This window comes from Lepisma saccharinum, chromosome 26 (genome assembly GCF_977018435.1).
Source record: "Lepisma saccharinum chromosome 26, izLepSacc3.1, whole genome shotgun sequence".
NCBI lineage: Eukaryota > Metazoa > Arthropoda > Insecta > Zygentoma > Lepismatidae > Lepisma > Lepisma saccharinum.
Window position 1 is genome coordinate 41,379,763 of NC_139254.1, and position 20,269 is coordinate 41,400,031.

The following is a 20,269-nucleotide window of genomic DNA, read 5'->3' on the forward strand; positions in this document are numbered from 1 at the left end:
TACATTGTGGTTTTCTAGAGTGTTGTTGCCTGCTATTTACACGCGGGAGATGAGGGTTTTGTAAACATTTCTGAACCCAAAGGTCGAGCACGAAGGAAACGTTGTGTAAGCATTGGAGGTAAGAACAAGGTAACATAAGTTGAAGGAAATGCTGGAATAAATTATATCAGGAATTAGTAAAAACAATTTTCATCAGATCACTCTTCAGCGGAAAGTAGGACAAATTGTCTCAAAATGTTGGACACGAATGCATTTGCAGTAACTATAATAGGTTACTAGGACATCTAGGCATATAACGAGAATATGACACATCTTCAGCTCAAAAATTAATGTTGAAGTGAACGGTTGAGTTCAAAATTCCTCAACTGCTAATTAATAGCACGGCTGTATGTGATTTCAACTTGTGTATGTAAGACAGAAAGTTTTTCGTCGATGTGGGGCCAGGAAGAGAAAACAATCCATGAATTCGGGAAGGAAAAATTTCAAAATTTCGTAAACAAAGTCTGGAAGTTCTTGTTTATTAATATGTAAAAAAACTACTATACAATGGGAAAAAACAGAATTGTGTGCCTTATTTCTCCAATAAGGAGAAACATTACTAGTTACTTCGAACAAATTACCGACAATTATATCGATAGAACTTCACAAGGTAAGCATTTTTATACATATATCCGGACTTTTTCGGATCTAGAAAATCGTGAAGTAATTTCTGAGCTGGGATTGTAATTGTTTTTCCGAACATCCAGTAGCAACCATGCACACTCTTTGATTTAAGCATACTTCTCCAAGGAACCACGTTATCTTAGACTTACCTCAGTTTTTCTGTTTCTCCATCTAATTTGAAGTTACGTCATCCTCAAAATACGTATAAGACATTTGAGATTTCTTTCAAATTCCTTCCGGAGGCCAACAACTATAAAATGTAAGACACGTCCGGAAATAAGAATGATTCTTTCTTTTTATTTTCTTATTTAGCGTCGTTTGTCTTTCACCTCTTGCTAATCGCGACGACGAGGATGAGTGATATGATGAAATTGATGAAGGGGCACTTACAAAGAACACCCATACGCACAACGGGATTCGAACCCAGGACATCAGACATCGTAGCGCACTGTGCTAACCACTCGCGTCACGGACGGAATTCTTATAGCCGTAATCGTTCCTCAAGCATGTTTCCTATATTTAACTACACACGGAACATAAATAACAATCTAATTAAACAGGTGCCAGTTCACACTAACCGTACAAAAAAAAATATGCAGGTGAAAATGCAAAATAATATTTATTTTTAGGTAGTTGTGACTTATTATTGTATATTAAAGAAATATGTTAGTGATAAAATGACGGAAGTAGAGGAACATCTCCAATGAAACACTCATGCCTTATGGATATTTGTATATCTTGCCGAACAAGGTTCCGAATTAGAATTCCGACCAAAATGGATTCATTGTGTATGTTCATTCATGTCTTTAATGTAATCATAAATCGTCGTCATGAATAATTTAACTTCAGAGGAAGAAAACTGAGGTAATTACTAATAAAAACAATAACAAAACAAATTTGATCTTAAAGCCCTGGCTTTGCGCTACATATTCCATCACCTGGATCATAGGCGTGCGCCCATGGGGCAAGGGGGAGGGCAAATGCCCCCCTAATCATGGACGTCTGAAGATTTTTTCCACGAAGAGACAAGCAAGGTATTTTTCCATGGGCATATTACCCCGATAATAGTGTTGCATTATCGCATTCCTGCATCCTCATTATAATAATTAATGTAAATTATTATGACTGAAATCAAATTATACATGTGAAAACGTACTTTTTGGTTGACATTCGTTTTCTAAGGGGAAGATGTGGCAATCCTTGCCTCCCTTTCAGACATCTATGCCCCTATATTATTAGTATATTTTCACCTAGAAATTTAGGATAGATGAATCTTATCGCCGTTATTAAACTATATTATACTCTTAAAGGAAATTAAGTGTTTTGAAGCCCTTGAAAGTTCAAGGCAACTACGGGGGAAGGGGGTGCAGTGGCGAAACCACAGCCCCCCACAACCTTGAACGGAAATCAATTTTAGGGGGCAAACATGGAAGTAAAGGAAAGCAAGAGTAGCAGTATCTAAGAGTAGCAGGACAAAAGGATGCTCAACATGGATTTTGTTTTCACGTCTTTCTTGCATTATTTCTTCCAGACTGCCAAGATCACCTGCGGGGAGGGGGGGGGGGGAGGGACAGAGCTGCAATTGCCCCATTGATTTCAAATTTTATACAAATATAAATACCTTTTTTAAAATGTTCTTGCTCGCTTCGCTCGCAATGTCTGCTTTTCTTGCTGTCTAGTCTAGTTCAGAGCCGTAGCTAGGGGTCGGCGGGAGTTAACCCTGGACGCCAAACGATCTAAATGAAAAGAATTGTAAAAGAGGATAATATGGCGCTCCATGAACTTTTTTCCCCATATTAAATCGACATTGTTTTAATTTTGCAAAAATTTGGATCTGAAAATTTATTGGTCGCTTTGCTCGTAATTTGTTTTCTGTAATGCATTTTATATTACCGAGGAGAGAAGTATTGCTGCTAAAAGGTTTTATCTTAAGTGCATGAACAATTGTTGGGAGGAAAAGGAACGCGCAGATTTGAGATACAATTTATATGATTTTTATTGTTGGTTTATAAGTATATGTTGTGTGTGTGTGTGTGTGTGTGTGTGTGTGTTGTATATGTGTGTGTGGTATATATATATATATATATATATATGTGTGTGTGTGTGTGTATGTATGTATTTATATGTGTGTGGGGGGCGGGGGGAGGGGTGTATATATAAACACACCCATCAATGCAATAAAATTTAAACAAGTGAGATGAAATTACGTTATTCTTTTCCGGCCTGAAATATAATCAAGGCTATCCCCCCTAATCAGAGGGTCTGCGCACGCCTATGACGGGGACTGACACTTTACGTAGGTGTAGACACGCTTCGTATAATTTGATGATATCGCGATTACGTAATGGATGTGCAGCCACTTAACTGAAGCTCCCAAAATTCACATTTTATTACTAAATTCTAAATTAGCATAATATCACATAGTTTACCTATTCATAATATGCGCCGCTTTGGTGCACTTTGTGGATTGTGTATTAATCAACATCAGGTTAATCGCGGCAGGCAAAGTGGAGGGAAAATGACAATGAAGCACAACGAGGGGGCCCTTGGTTCCTGATTAACGAAACTTTGTCTACATGCAACTGAGTCGCTGCGTGAAATCGCTGAAAATATAATTTATTAATTTCTTAATTTTGCTTATTTTATATTGCTTTTCTAGCACTTGGCGTCAACAAAAGCGATGAGGATGATTAATGAAGTTATGAAATGGATGATAGGACATGATGATCCATGTCTTACACAAAATTCTAAGTTGGGACTAATGAATAGCGATTCGCCCTATCATTAGTCAAGTAGTTGTTTTTAACTCCAATCTTTTTCAAGGACTTCTGGGTTGACAGCATGTGTGTTGCGCGATGATGATTCGACGAAAACCACCATTTCAGTGAACTTTCTTGACAATGACTCTAATATCAGTAAAGAGAACATTTTCTTACGAATAGCTGTTGTTAAGAAACCAATTCCTGAACCTTTTTCTGGTGGTCTCACGGCACCCAGCTGTTGTTTGTTATGGCTGGGCTTGGGGGTATGACTCACGCTGCTGTCAATACTCAATCATTCCCGAGAATCCAGGTCCGCCAGGCAAACCCAAGCGACAATTTTGTTATTTGGGTTGCATAGACAACAGGCTTTAAGATGTTACGATATCGTAGGTCTCCTGGCCCAAGAACTACTTTCCATGACTGTACGTAGTAAAAGACCTTGGTGTTCTTATTGATTCTTCCTTGACGTTCAAACAGCATATCTCACATGCTGTTAATAACGCATACAAAATACTAGGCTTTGTTATTAGAAATACTAAGAATTTCACAAGTATAAACTGTATAACAACCATATATAACAGTATTGTAAGAAGTAGACTGGAATATGCTTCTATTATCTGGTCACCAATCTACAAATCGCATGAAAATACCGTGGAGAGAACACAGAACAAATTTTTGAGGTATTTATATTATATAAAATATAAAAAGCCAGTACAATATAATGTGCCATATCAAAATTTGCTGCATGAATTTAATTTTAAAAGCCTTTGTAATAGGCGGAACATTCTGTATCACTTATACTTACATAAAACTCTAAACGGTATATTAGACAATAGTTATTTCCTCAGTCAACTACAATTCAATACCAGAAAAAGTTATTTACGTGAGCGAAACTTACTGATTCAGAAAATTCCCAAAACTGAGAAATATAAAAGAAGCCCATTAAGTAGAATGTGTGATTTGTATAATACGCTTTCAATGAATAACCAGGCCTGAGATTTATCATTGCCATTCAAACTATATAACAAAATGATTGAATCAGAATTATGACAAAAATACACGGTAATCATTCCGATATCACTATTCTCCCATTATTTTCCATTGTATTCTACAATTATATATCTTAGGTATTTTATGTATGTAATTATTGCACAACTCTTTGTTCTAGTATGGTGAAAGACAAGAGAAAGCGTGAGATTGTTTAATTTCATTATTGATTATGTTAGTGATGTTTGTTTATATATTTGCTAATTGTATTGCTTTCTTTGTTTTTTTTCCTGCCGTCTGTAATAGGAGGATTACCTCTGTTGAGGGCAGTAAATAAATAAATAAATAAATAAATATTATCACTCATTCTTATCTTTGCGATCAGACAAAAATGGCAGAAAAACGTAGGAAAATAAACTAAATCAATCAACCATATAATTATAACTAAGTTAATATATTTTATATGTGAATACAGAGGCAATAAAATCCACATCTTTAAGTAAAATATGAAAACATAGTATTTTCTTGTATTTTTGTTGCGCAAACAATATATTATTCACTGTTGAACTGTGGTATATATTATTCACTGTTGAACTGTGGTATACCAATGAGGGTTGTTGGAGATTATATAGCTTTATGTCGAAATTATTCTAATTAAAATAGGCTTGGAATAAACACATTCTGTTTCTTGGCAATAAATAAGATTGTTCTCGTGGTGTCACGATTTCAATAATCGCTAATTCATCAGAACAGAAGAAAATTCCTTTCTATGGGAAGGAAAAACAGTCATTGTATACTTCTGTTCAGATCAAGTGGAACATACTTCAACTGTTCGACCTTATAAAAAGTGACACTTTATGTGAACAGGAGTGTACAACCAAATTTCAATTTAGTTACTAGTTAGGTGGAAAAATAACTAAATTTCAGGTACTAATTTCATAACGTAAGTAGTTTACAGTTACTGTTACTCGAAAATATTACTCTTACTTCCGAAGACAGCTGCAGAACAAACCAGTAGCCTTATAATTCGTGAAGAACTGTGAAACAGGACTTTGGGCATTCTGAGGAGGCAACGTGTGTATAATTGTACTTAAGTATTATGAAACCAACAAATAATCACTCTGCTGCTCGTTTATCTTTATTCCCGGTTTTCAAATAAAGGCATCCCCGATGGCGTAGTGGTAACGTCGTCGCCTTGTACTATAGAGGTTCAATATATGGTGAGCACAAAGCACGAATTTTTGTCTGGGTGGGGTGGCAAGTACCAGGAAGATAATCGTGCCAATAATAATAATAGGAATAGGAATGATAATGACATTATTATTATTATTATTATTATTATTATTATTATTATTATTATTATTGGCATTCTTGTCTGGTATTTTTTCAACACGTTCAATTTCACATTTGCTAATAACGGAAAACAAGCCCACAAACTCTATTTTTGAGACAAAATTACGAATGTAATTCATTTTTTACATTTGATATGTGTAAGTTTCATGTAGAATATATGTTTTACAAATATGCAATACGGAGTGACGTAAAATAAGAAAATACATATGCAACATCTTAACACAAAATTGTGCACGTATTCAATGTTTCTTTAATACATATAAGAATATTATTTAAATATATTACATAATCAATTCATCATAATAAACCAACAGCGAAAATTATATAAATTGTCTCTCACATTTATGTGCTTGTTTTCCTCAAAACGATGTTCATACATTTAAAACAAAACTGTTTAGCAACAACAATCTGAAGTACACATTTGGTCTTACTTCTCTCTCTCTAGAAATTTACAATACATTATATAAAAGAACTAAATTGTGAGCGAAGCTAGCAAGAAAATTTTCATGTCCAATTTTTGCAAACTTAAAATAATATTTATTTAATAGGGAGCAAATAATTCCACGGTGCGCCATGGCATTCTCTCTTTTACAACTTTTTTCATTTAGATCGTTTGGGTGGCCAGGTCAGACTCCTGCCGCCCTGTAGCAATTGGCTCTGAACTTGATGATACTCTAAGGAAAGAAGAAAATGTGAGCGAAGGTAGCAAGAAAATTTTACGAAACTCATTTTTATTAGCATAAAATTTGCCATCGAGGGGAGAAATTGCCCCTCTGTGTCCCCCTATTAGGTGCTCTTAGCCGTCTGGAAGAAAAATGCAAGAAATATATGAAAACTAATTCAATTTTGAGTAACATTTTGTCCTGCTATTCTTAGATTCTGTCAGCCTTGCTTTGGAATTGGCTTCAGCACAAATGATTTCACGGAACACCATGGCATTCTCTCTTTTACAAAATTTTTCATTTACATCGTTCGGCGCCCCCTAATTACGGCTCGGAACTTAATTGGGTGGAGGCGCATTGAAAAGTGGTTCGGATCCCACTTTAAACTGGAAGTCCAGTCCTGATTAGCCTATCTGTGCATAACCAAGGCTTAAGACATAAATTCAAGGTCCTCAAATAAGTAATTTTCTTATAGTATAGTAACTTGAGCTTCAATTTCCATCTTCAGTTTTCTTCCAATATTGCGAATAAGAACTTTTGCAGATTTTAATATTCCAGAAAATATTATGAACTAAAATATAATTTGGTCTTATTGTCATCCTGAGAAAATGGAACACTTTTTGTATCAATTGGAATTCTGTAACAAAATTACATTAAAATCTGAAATTTAGGGCCTTGTGGAAAAATTAACATTACTATTTTTAAGCATCTTTCAACAATGTTTATAATTGAAAAAAAAATGAAAATTTGTTTTATCTTTAACTTCATTTTACTAATAAGGGTGCGGAAAATAATATCTTGTAAATGGCGTTTCAACAATGAAAGCACGGTGGTTGCATTGCGTTCTACCCAAGAATATTTTGAACGGTCGCTCCATACACAAGAAAACAACTTCGCTGGAGCAAACGAACGGAAACGTCTCTGCGCAAGTTGTGACGCGAGACGGCTCTACGAGTACCAATGAACATGCGAGAGGGAAAGGGAGATAGAGGCTGAAGTTACCAGCTTTCGCAGCATCGTGTACTGCTTCGCTCTGGCCACTCGATCCCCACCCCTTTCTCTGCCGCTATTGTGCAGCCTTTGCTGCAGCAGAGATAGTCGGGACAAAGTATAAAGTCTCCGATCAAAGGTAGAAAGTACCGTCATGCGAAATAAAGTGTACAGTCAACGCAGCATTTGCTTCAAACGAATTCACAAAATGTTTTCAATTATTTCAATTACTGTCCTCATTTGGTCCGTTTCGTGTTTGAATTAACTACACTTATTATTGTACTTTCTTCTCTGCTTTCTAAATATTAAAATAAATACCTAATATAAAACAACGGATTTTATATTAATATTTCGACTATTACTACCTTCCACTGATGATATATTGCTTATTTCTCTAATAAGAACATATAACTAAAATCTGATGATTATCAATTTCCTGATTTACTTTTTTTTTAATCCACATCTAATCAATATGGCGTCACCTCACATCGAGTACCCTAATCGACCAACCTGTATGTATCTACCTTGGTTATATTTACGCAGAGATCTGGCAACATGGTAATTGGTTGCCATGGCAAACAGTGCTGCCATCTGTTATCGAAAAATTATCACAAAATTGCCTTTAGTATGGCTTTAAGAACTAAAATCAGTCATTTTAGATTCGAAATAAAAAAAATTAAAGATTTTTTTCCCACTAAATGGAATGTGTTTTATTGTTTTGAATAGACCCACGCAAGTTCAGGAAATAATAGGAATTACAACAGAGAATAGCAATATAAATTACAATTACACGCGAACAAGAGACTTACATATTTTTACACACCCGCCTGTTAAAACGTCCTGTATTTTCTAAAATGTCTATTTGTCTTGTTAAATTGTTGTATTGGATGGGTATTCTCAGGTGCGGATTTCCAAATAGGCCTCATAGGTCCGGGCCTAGAGCGACACTTTTTTTGGGGCGGCACGATTGCTTGTTTTAAATTTATAAGAAAGACCTAATTCTCGGATTGCTACTTTTTTTCTTCGGACACACGAATGGAATGATTTAATGTAGTTGTATTGTAAATATACGTTAACAAAGAATATTTCTCAAGAGATATAGGGTATCAGGGCTTGGAACTAGTTTACTAATTTGTTGTTATAATTACCGACGTTGTTGTTTCGAATGTACAGTATTTTGCTGAGCCGGGTCGGCGATTGCGGCAAGAACGTGGAGCCTGCCCCTTGCTTTTGAAAGACAACACCGGATTGGCTGCGTTCCTTGTTGCTGCCGGCATTGGACGCATATCAAAAGCATGTGATTTGCGTTGAATTGTTGAGAATTAAACTATTATTAAAGAGGTTTCGCATTGTACTGTTCTACTGTTCATTCCTCGAGAATATTATTCAAGAAGTAAGGGTGTGTCGCATCTCGCGTGCGTCAGTGTCCGAAGTGCGCTTTTTGGGGTAAGTTTAAAACGTCATTATTACGCTCATTATGAGTGATCAAAGAGTAAGACTCAGTGGGTCACAATACAAGAAGAGAAAACCGGAGAATGATGAAAAGCAGGAAGCATTTCTGAAGAAGATTCCGAAAATCAGTTCTTTTTTTATATAGAAATGTAATCAGAAAAGAAGTGAGGAAAGTTCTGTTGATGATCCAAGTGTGTGTTCTGTCCTATCACTTAAATGAAGTAAAAATAAAAGTCTTCTCTGAAAACAAGGCAAATGATATAATGTAATTTATATAATTTATGTCATATGGCTTTGTTACATTTCTTGATATGTAACTATCATTTAATTAATACTGCATGCCGTTAATTGTAAAAATAGTAATACAGAAAATAACGATTTTTTTTCATTCTCCATAAACGGTGTGGGAGCGGCAGAGCTTATTAGGCCTAGGGGCGACAAAGAGTTAAATCCGGTACTTGTATTCTGTGAAAGAGGAAACGCTGAATGAGGTATAATCTTAGCTTCTGCCAAGCGAAGGGATGAGTTCTCCTTGTGGTGTTAGACGGCACTCGAAAGTAATTTTCCTGGACAAGGCCATCAATGCTGATGTTGCCATTGATTATTTCATTTAATGAATATATGTCAGTTCATGTCTGTCCTGAGGAGTATCAATACAGTATTTAAGATTTTGAGAAACATGGGCTTTTGAAAATGTTTTCTGAATGGAATTCGATGACAAACAATGACCAGGAAGAAATTTAGAACTAATTTAATTTTATCTAAATTTTTGGGGCATGTCATGAACCAGATTGGCTAGTTTCATTTTAATTGAAACGAAAGATTTTGAAAATTTGATGAGAGCAGACGGATTGTTAATTTGTGTAGAACGGCAGAGCAGACCCAGTATGCACATTAATCTCTTAGTGATTAAATAGATATGCTCAGAAAAAGGAAAGGTTTTCATCAAATATGGCATCCAGTCCCTCTGTGCGGCAAAGCTTTAAACACAATTGAACGGCTCGGGTGTAAAACATGGTGACATTTTTGTCATTTTGGAGTTAAAATGTGCATCGTGTAATCCATCGTAAATGGAGTCGAATCGTACTCGATGTGATTCGTTTCGTACACAGATGACAGAGCTAGACGTGTTGAAAGTTATGGCATCTACCAGTTGTTTCATGTAAAGTAAGGTAAGTAGTAAAGTGGCGGCGAAACGGCTGTTACTGAATTGCAACGTGTCTCAGAAAGTTCTCGAGTATTGAGACAACAGCAAAGATGAGAACGAGTTAGAAAGTGTATGTGATTCCCATAGCGACTAGGAATATGTACCACCGACTAAGAATGAGGTGAATGAAGACGAAGAGGTTGCCAATCAAAAATGCGACTAAAACTGTGCATGACCAGGTACATTCTATTTCATTTAAAACGTGGTATCTACAGTAGATACCATTGTTTACATGCAGCAGTGCTCATAATGGTAGTTTCGAATTAAATTTTACTCTCGTACATGGATGTGAACTGCGATCTACTAGAGAAGCACATACTTTTCTTCTACTAGATATAAATAACTGTAATCACATAGAAATTCGTTTGAATTTTAATTGGGTATTCGCATTTAAGGCTCCTTAAAGATACCATGCCTTACAAGCAACGTCAAAAATGTATTACACTTAAGAAATATGTAATTTGATCTGAATCATATCAAGTATTTGGAACAGTTCACTTTTTTATAAAATATTTCTTTCAAAATTTGTAATGGGCATTTTAAAAGTTATAATATTTTTGTGGTGGACCTAATAACGTATTTGTAATTCAATTAACTTTCGTATGTGTGACTTTGATGAAAGCAAATTATTTTATTTTTGATATTGCAAATATGTCTTCTTTTTGGTTCGAAATTATTACTATTTTAATTCATATCAGTAAAAAAATATTAAAAACTTAAGCCCTGTGTATATTTGATATCATTCTTTACAAACATGTCAAGTTAAACAAAAATACAACAAAAAGTTGCAAGGTCATAATTGTATCAAGAGAGGCTTGTGAATAGCATTCTGCTTGACATGCTGAGGTAAAAAATAGAGCCCCTTTGTGTGTGAACTAGATACGTATGTGAAGCTGAAAGACTGCTGATATATAAACATTTTTTTACGAATTTTGATCTCCATATAGATATAAGGAAGTTATTTTTAATCACAAGCATTCAGAACTTTTTCTTAATATTTGTGCTAATGTAATAAAACGATGAAATCTACTTTTCTAATGGTGTTTATTTCAGTCATAGACATAGGAAAGCCAAAACTTGTAACAACAAGTAGCTCAAGTTATTGTTTATTGAATAAAATTATTATTATTAAAGGCTTTCATTTTTGTTAGAAATTGTTATGGTTGCTATAAAACGTTTAATGTCAAAATATTATTATTGAACTGACATCACAAGTTAGCTTGAATAAAGCGGTATCTGATCATTTATTTTGATAATATCCTTGCATGTAAAGCATGGCAACTACAACAATTCCTTGAACAACCCTCAAACAAATCGCATGTAGCACCACCGAAAGAAATAATTCGGATGAAATATCATGTTTGTATGATAGTAAACATACAAGTGAATCATATTTGCTGTAAGAAATTTGAAAATTTGTTTTAAAATGTAAATTAATTTTTTTTGAAACATCAACTTTTTAATATCTCGAAACCTGAATTTTGTCACTTACCATGTTTTACACAAGAGCCCTTCAAATATTTTCGATTTACTATTTTGTATATAATGTGATTTTCGTTCTTCAATGAACGGATGCATAATAAAAATTAAATAATTAAACGCATAATATTAATGTATGACATTTGGATACTATAGTTTCTTTACATAGCACGTTAGTCTGTGGATTGAATGTTAATTCCTTATTTTAGACTCTTTGTACGTGCTCTAAGTATTTATTATTATTTTTACGTGTATTTTACATGTGAAGTATGAACCTATTTTACGTGTAAATGCCGACTCCTGCTTATCCTATTACCATTTTCGTCACTAAATTATTAATATTCACCATAACAATGAATCCAATTAGTAGATGTGTAATGTAAGAAAACTAAAATAGAAAATAAACAATCATGCCTTAAGTAAGTAGTCCAGTTTAGACAGTTGAACGTCCTCTTGTGAGGAGCTGAAGTGAGGAGCAGTGTTGCCAACTCCTCACTCGAAAAAATCACCAAGGTTTTTGTTTTTGGGTATAACCTAACCTAAAGCAAGGAGCTGGCAACCTTGCTTGAGGTATTTTCTCGCAGTGTTGCCAACTCCTCACTCGAAAAAATCACCAAGGTTTTTTTTTCTTGGTCTAACCTAACCTAAAGCAAGGAGCTGGCAATCTTGCTTGAGGCTTGCCTTACAGTGCATAAAGCAAGGTTGCCAACCCACTGGTATTTTTGCCATAGCCTTTTACAAAAAAAGAGAGAGGGAAGAGTTAAACAACCGACAGCTTACCCGCAGCTTTTTTTTTGCTCTAACCTAACCTAAAGCAAGGAGTTGGCAATCTTGCTTGAGGCTTGCCTTACAGTGCATAAAGCAAGGTTGCCAACCCACTGGTACTTTTGCCATAGCCTTTTACAAGAAAAAAAAGAGAGAGGGAAGAGTTAAACAACCGACAGCTTACCCACAGCCTTTTTTGCTCTAACCTAACCTAAAGCAAGGAGCTGGCAACTTTGCTTGTGCAATCAACCCGGTTGACCGCCCTCAAGTGGAGATCAGCGTTGCCAACTCCTCACTCGAAAAAAAATCACCAAGGTTTTTTTTTGGTCTAACCTAACCTAAAGCAAGGAGCTGGCAACTTTGCTTGTGCAATCAACCCGGTTGACCGCCCTCAAGTGGAGATCAGCGTTGCCAACTCCTCACTCGAAAAAAAATCACCAAGGTTTTTTTTTGGTCTAACCTAACCTAAAGCAAGGAGCTGGCAACTTTGCTTGTGCAATCAACCCGGTTGACCGCCCTCAAGTAAAAATCAGCGTTGCCAACTCCTCACTCGAAAAAAAAATCACCAAGATTTTTTTTGGTCTAACCCAACCTAAAGCAAGGAGCTGGCAATTTTGCTTGAGGCTTGCCTTACAGCGCATAAAGCAATTTTTGCCAACCTACATATACTAAACAAGGAGAGCCGGCACTGCTGTAAAAGAGAGAGAGATGGGTGGATGGCAACGCAGTATGTGTGTGCGTGTGTGTGTATAATATGTGGCATTATTAACTAGAGTGTGTTGGCAATTTACTTACAACTAAAAAAAATAGAGATGCCAACGTTGGTGTAAGATGAAGAGAGAGAGAGAAAAAACTTATAGCTGGGAACAGTAACGAGCGAATGCGCCATATCGTAATTTTCCAACTCCCGGGGGCCAATGTTTGTATATCGTAACTTTTGTAAACCTCTCTCTCTCTCGGGGGAACGATGTGCCACACACACGCACACACACACACGCACGCGCGCGCGCGCGTATGTATTGTAACACAAACAAACAAATAATAATTGTTGTTTTTAGGATGCCTGGCCCCTATAACCTCGCCAGGGTGCGTGGTGCCCAGCCCAAAAAGGTTCTAATGGCTGCGGTTATCTACAACCGCACCTCTGTAGAGTTTCACGTGTTTTTTTTTTCTCAAACTTCCATGAAACTCTACAGAGGACCTCCGTAATGCATGCAACGTGTACTAACGACTCTAGTGTTATTTGATGTTGTGATATTTTTGGATATAGAGTTTTATTGTGAGATACAGATAAAAAATAATTATGTTTATTATAATATTTTCTTGATGAAGATGGAGAATGTATGTGCGTGTTACAAATAAAGTTGCATGCTTTTTTTTCTAGTGTGTGTGTATGTGTTTTTGATGTTTCGACAGCATCTGAAGCGATAAAAAACACATACACAAGCTTAATTATTTTTTTTCAATTATTTACAGGATTTATTAAGAAGCAAGAAGTAGCATATACATAAATAACACACTCCCACCAAACCCAACACCATTGTGAATTATTGCACAGTATTTATTTTGTGGCACTCCACTATATATATAATAACATACCCCACAAATATTTTATTATAGCGAATTAGCCTTCCAAGATTTTTTTTATTTTAAAGCATTTATTTTGTGACACTCCTCTACTATATATATAAAATAACATACCCCACAAATATTTTCACTATTGCGAATTAGAAACATACCCACAAATATTTTCAACAAGATGCAATCTGAGAAAAGTTGCCCTGTGTGCAAGATAACCATATCAAGCCAAAATTTTGCAAGACATTGTCGTACCTGCGCACCTGGTAAGCGTGTAACCGCTAAAAAATCATGTCCCAGGTGCGGTATACCTATTACCATTAATAATTTGAAGAGGCATATAACATCATGCAAAGTTGTCGTTGAAGCACCTGTTCCCCAACCGTCGACCAGCTCGACCAAGAGGAAAGCGGAAGCCGACTCGCCACCACCCGCCAAACGCGTCAAGCCTGTGACAAAAACAAACCAGACTGCTTTCGAGCGGTTGTTAGAGGACTTTGTCATCACTTCGGAGGGCTCATGCGACGTGCGTAGCTTTTTGGAGAACGTGCAAGCCGAAATTATTTCCATCCTCGGCGATGCACTGGCTACGCACTCCACCAAATTCTACGCATCGCTACGTTGCCAGTACAAGAAGCCGTCTGACGAAATTTACAGCTTCTGCCACAACACCAAGGCGAAGACGCTGCATCTGGCGGATGTCGGCAACCTCGAGGTCATCTACAACCAGTTTACCGATGAGCTGGTGGCAAAACAGGAGGAACATCAAGCTAAAGGCTCGGGGGGTTCGCTGTGTGGCGAGCCTCACGAACTGTGCGTCAAACTTTGTAAGTTCGTGCCTCTCTCCGCCTCCAGCTACGTCCCCTTACCACCTACCATTGTGGCAAAGAAGGCCGTCCTGAACATTCAGAACAGTGACGCCAAGTGCTTTGTATGTTGTGTTCTGGCAGCGTTGCACCCAGTTGAGCCAAAAAATAATCCAAAACGTGTTGGCCACTACCTACCCTATGAGGCAGAGCTGGAAGTTGCGATGGCTGGGATCGACTACCCGGTAGAGGTCACGGACATTCGAAAGTTTGAGGCTCGTACGCGGTTGGCTATCAACGTTTACGGTCTCACTGACGAAAATGTGGTGTACCCCATCCGGGTGAGCGACGTAAACGTTGATGGTGCGCAGGAAATTCACCTTCTGCTCATCAAGGACGAGACCCATCACCACTACACCCTTATCCGTTCCCTCTCCCGGTTGGTGTCGAGCCAAAAAAGCAAGCATGATGGTAGCATAGAAGTTTGTCGCAGGTGCTTGTCAACTTTTGACAATCAAAAACAGCAGGATTATCAGCAGATCAAAGGTCCCAACATCGCTGTCGAGAAGCTCGCTCGCCACAAGATCTACTGCAATGCCAACGAGCCGGGTGTGGCAGTCTTGCCCAAACCTGGCACCGTGGAGCGTTTCCACATGCACGGTGCCATGGTAGAGCATCCCGCTATCATCATCGCGGATTTCGAGGCCTTCCTCAAACCCCTGTCCACTTGCGATCCCGACCCCGAAGTTTCTTCCACCACCCCTTACCAACTCTACGAGGCATCCAGTTTCGCATACGTTGTGGTGCGACGAGACCAGCACATCGCCCCCGAGCCCTACGTGTACCGTGGTCCCGACGCAGCCAAACACTTCCTCGAGAGGATGGTTGTCGAGGCCAACGAGATAGGGAAGGTACTGTTGGCCCCCAAGTCTATGCTCCCACTGTCCCCTGACGATCAGTGTAGACACGACGAGTCCATCGCTTGCCCTGTCTGCGTCAAGGAGTACACCGCCAACAACCGTAAAGTCCAACACCATGATCACTTTGACGGTAGGTATGTTGGCCCTTGGTGCAACAGATGCAACCTCATGGCCCGGGACCCGCGATTTATCCCTGTGTTTTTTCACAACGGCTCGGGATACGACTTCCACCACCTCGTCAAGCATCTTGGGTACGACGACATGCGAATCAACGTCCTGGCGCAGAACGAGGAGCGTTACATCAGTGTGAGCAAGTGGGTGCGAATCCCAGGATCACACTCTACCGTCGAGTTTCACTTCCTCGACTCTCTGAGGTTCCTCCCAGCAAGCCTCGATGCTCTCGCAGGGAAGCTTAGCGACGAGCAAATGCTCATCACCTCCGGAAACTTTCCGAACTTGGACGCCGGCCTCTTCAGGCGTAAGGGAGTCTATCCCTACGAATATGTCACAGACCCTTCCAAGTTCGCAGAGACGTCGCTACCTCCCCAGGCGAAGTTCTACAGTCAGCTGCGAGGCTCGAACATCACCGACGAAGGATATCACCATGCCCAGTCCATGTGGCACGAGCTGGACTGTCGAACTCTCGGGGACTACCACGACGCCTACCTCAGACTTGATGTGACGCTCCTCGCCGACGTGTTCCAGACGTTCCGTGCGACTGCGAAGACCATCTACCAGCTGGACCCTGCCTACTTCTACAGTCTTCCTGGACTGGCGTGGTCAGCCATGTTTCTGGTGACGAAGATCGAGCTGGAGCTTCTTTCGGACGTGGACATGATGCTGTTTGTAGAACGTGCCGTGCGGGGTGGAATGGTCCAGGTGTCGCAGCGACACTCGCGCGCCAACAATCACCACATGGCCACCGGTTACGACCCCTCACAACCGTCCAGCTACATCATGTACACGGACGTCAATAACCTCTACGGACACTCCATGATGCAGCCACTCCCCTTTAAAAACTTCGAGTGGGCTGACCCTTCCAACTTCGACATCGAAAGCTTCGACGATTCGGAACATGGGTTCTTCGCTGAGGTGGACCTTGAGTTCTCCGAGAAGCTGCAGGATTTGTTCTGCGATCTTCCCTCTGCACCCGAGCTCAAGTGTCCACCCGATTCCAACCAGAAGAAGCTCGTCATGGACTTCGAGCCCAAAGAGCGTTATGTCCTACACTACCAGAATCTCCGGTGGTTGATGAAGCAAGGGGTTACCGTCCACGCAGTTCACCACATCCTCAAGTTCGAGCATTCTCCATGGTTGAAGCCATACATCGAGCTCAACACCGAACATCGCACCGCAGCCACTTCTGATTTCGATCGCGATTTCTTCAAGTTAATGAATAATGCGGTGTTTGGCAAAACTATGGAGAATGTACGGAAACGCATGGACATAAAATTGGTAATTAGGAAAGCACAATGTCGCAGGCTCGTAGCAAATCCATTATTTAAATCGAGGACCATTTATAATGAGCAGCTTGCTCTGGTGCATATGAGGAAGAGTGAGGTGAGGCTCGACAAGCCAATTTATGTTGGTGCCTCAGTATTAGACCTGAGCAAGCTGCACATGTTCGAGACGTACTACGACATATTACGTCCACATTATAGCCACAACATCTCGCTTCTCTACACGGACACGGACAGCTTGGTGTACCACGTCCACTCAGCCGATGCATACAGGGATATAGTCACGGTACCAGCTTTGGTTAACCTCTTCGACACCTCGGGCTATCCCCAGCCGAACCAGTACGGCATCCTGCCCCGCAACAAAAAGGTGCCTGGCAAACTCAAAGACGAGAAGGACGGTGATGTAATTCTCGAGTTTGCAGGTCTTCGCGCCAAGGCCTATGCCATCAAAGCCGAGGGCAGCGTTACCAAGAAGGCCAAGGGTGTCGGCAGACAGGTGGTTCGGGGGCATCTCGCATTCGAGGACTTCGTCGATTGCCTCAAGACCAGGTCGTCGGTTCTAAGAGAAGAACAGCGCATCCAGAGCGTCGACCATGTGTTGACCACAAACAAAGTTAGAAAAATTGCCCTGGATCCCAACGACGACAAGAGGTGCGTTCTCGAGTGTGGTATTCACACATTGCCGTGGAGGCACTATCGCTTAGCAGAAAGCAAAACCTGCAACATATGTCCATCTTCAACAGAAGATTCATAAAAACAAAACAAAACAAAAAAAAGACAAAAAAAAAAACATTGACTGTCATTACAAAAAAACTTTGACCGTATTCTTAAATAACCAGCATGCCTATGAATTTGTTCGGTTTCAAAAAACAGATCATTATGGAAACCATACCAGATCATGAAGTCTTACCTTCCGTGTTACCTAAACTCAACGGTCTGTTGATCATTCACCTCAACAGCATTTGGACGAAACTGAATGACGATGTGGGCAAGATGTTTTATGTTTTTAATAACAATTTAGATTTCTACGAAATTCCGATGGACGGGAAACTTCAAATCATCGTGAATCCGGTGAACGCAGGCGAAATCAAAATTTCTACCGGCAAGAATATTTTTCGAATCAAGCATGACAAGATGCTTTCTAACATTACGTACGATGTGTCTGCAGGAGATTACCTGTACGTGGAACTCCTCGGAGATTACGACAAACTTATTCCTCTCTTCGTAGAATTACGAATCGTCTATCCTATTATAAATAACCGTTAACCAAAAATGCCTAACGACATTTTCGGCAACACCAAGCGTGTAGACCATGCAGAAGAGATTCTCATGTTGGACATTCGAGTTAAGAAGTTGAGGACCGATTTGATCGCTTTGCAGGAGACCTTAAACAAAAGTTTAGAGTCGGAAATCGCTACGCTCCAAACGCAATGCCTCGACCCCATTCTGAAAATCGATTCCGAACTGAAGACGCTGATAAAAAATTATGTCGACGTACCTTCTTACGACAACGTTCAAAATATACAGTTGAGCGTGGATTCGCTTCAAAATGATGTGGCCAAATTACAGCAATTTCAATCGAAAAATGAAGATTTGGAAAAATTGAAACTCGAAATCGAAGAACGAACTTCCGCAATAGAAAAGAATTTCTCTGAACTTCAAACCGTCGTGAACGATATAGACGCAGAACGCTTGCATGTCGTCGTTTCCAAATTACAAGAAGAATTCACCAGCACGTTGGAAGAAATTAAATCCAAGTTGCAGACTTTGGAAGATACAATGACGAACCTACCATCGTCGGACGAACTGCAGGTCATCGGTAAAAGCGTCGCGAACATAAAAATTCAATTGGAGGCCTATCAAGATTTCGAACACATTCAAACCACCATCGCTACGCTTCAGGCGTCCTTGGAATTGATCAACGAAGAAATTAAAAATATTCACGCTGAAGCGAGAGCGTTGACGAGCATTCAAGACACGTTGAGCACGGTTCAGCAGAAGATCGAATATTTAGAAAATTTGAACGTCGAAACGAATCTCGCTCATTTTCATCACGTACTCGACAACATACAGGGTGACTTGGAATCGTTACGGACGAGCGTGCCTTCGAGCGAAGATTTGGAAAAATTGAAAACGGCGGTGACGGCACTATCCGATTCGAGCGACATCAAAAGTTCTTTGAGCGATCTCGAGAGTAGGGTGGCCAATCTCCCCACCTCCAAAGAATTGCACGCTTTGAAAAGAAACATATCTCGAATGCTGAAACGACTGGAAACGGAAACGGCGAACGTGGAACAGATTCGAGACGAAATTAGTTCGCTGGTGTCGACGCTACCCACTTCGCAGAGCGTCGCCGATCTTCACACGCAGTTTACAGAGATGCGAAGCATCGTGAACGATCTTACCGAGAAGAGCTCGAAATTGAATCAAGTCGAGAACCTTCAGAATATTGTCGTCAACATCAGAGATCAAGTTGGAGTGTTGGAATCCACGCAGGAATCGACGCTGGCCTCTTTCGGTGCCAAGTTGCAAGAACTCAACGAAAACTACAAGCAGTTGAACGTGGAAGTGAAAATCAAACCGTCGTTTTCTACCGTAACGGATACCATAGTCGAGCATTTGCTGCCCATCGAAAATAAACTCGGACAAGTTCACAGTAATCTGCTCGGCGTCGACACTAAATTCGCTAAACTGCATTCTCTGCAAGCCATCGAAATCAACAGCGTGCCCAATCAACAGAGAATCTCCACGTTCGTCGAAGGCAACAAACTGTACATGTTGCATCCTTATCATCCGTACTACAAGTTTCTCCTCGATGGCACCATTCAGATAAACGAATTTTCGTACTGGTCTCACGGCAGAAAAGCTAGCGTTCCTACCATGACTTTCATATCGAATCGTGGTGTCCAGAAAGCGGGAAACATTCCTCTGGCGCGTTGGAACGAAACGCGCAACATATATGAAATACACGAAGACGAAGATCTTACCGTTTTCGACGTGAGTGCCGGCGATAAGCTGATCATTCAAAACACGAGCGAAGTGCCACCCTCTTTGAACCCCATCACGCTTGTGCTTCTCTTGAAACGTAATCTCTAAAAAAAAATGTCTAGGCAAGCCATCGTCGAAGAATTGCATAAACCTGCACGCCGCAACTACGAACGTTTGGCTGTGGTAACCAAGGGCAT

At 39.6% G+C, this 20,269-nt stretch overlaps 1 protein-coding gene across 2 annotated transcripts in view; it reads left to right on the top strand.

Moving 5' to 3' along the window:
- The window catches only part of LOC145979507 (clavesin-1-like), a 92,768-nt gene that overhangs the window by 9,069 nt on the left and 63,430 nt on the right, over positions 1-20,269 (top strand). The window lies entirely within an intron of this gene.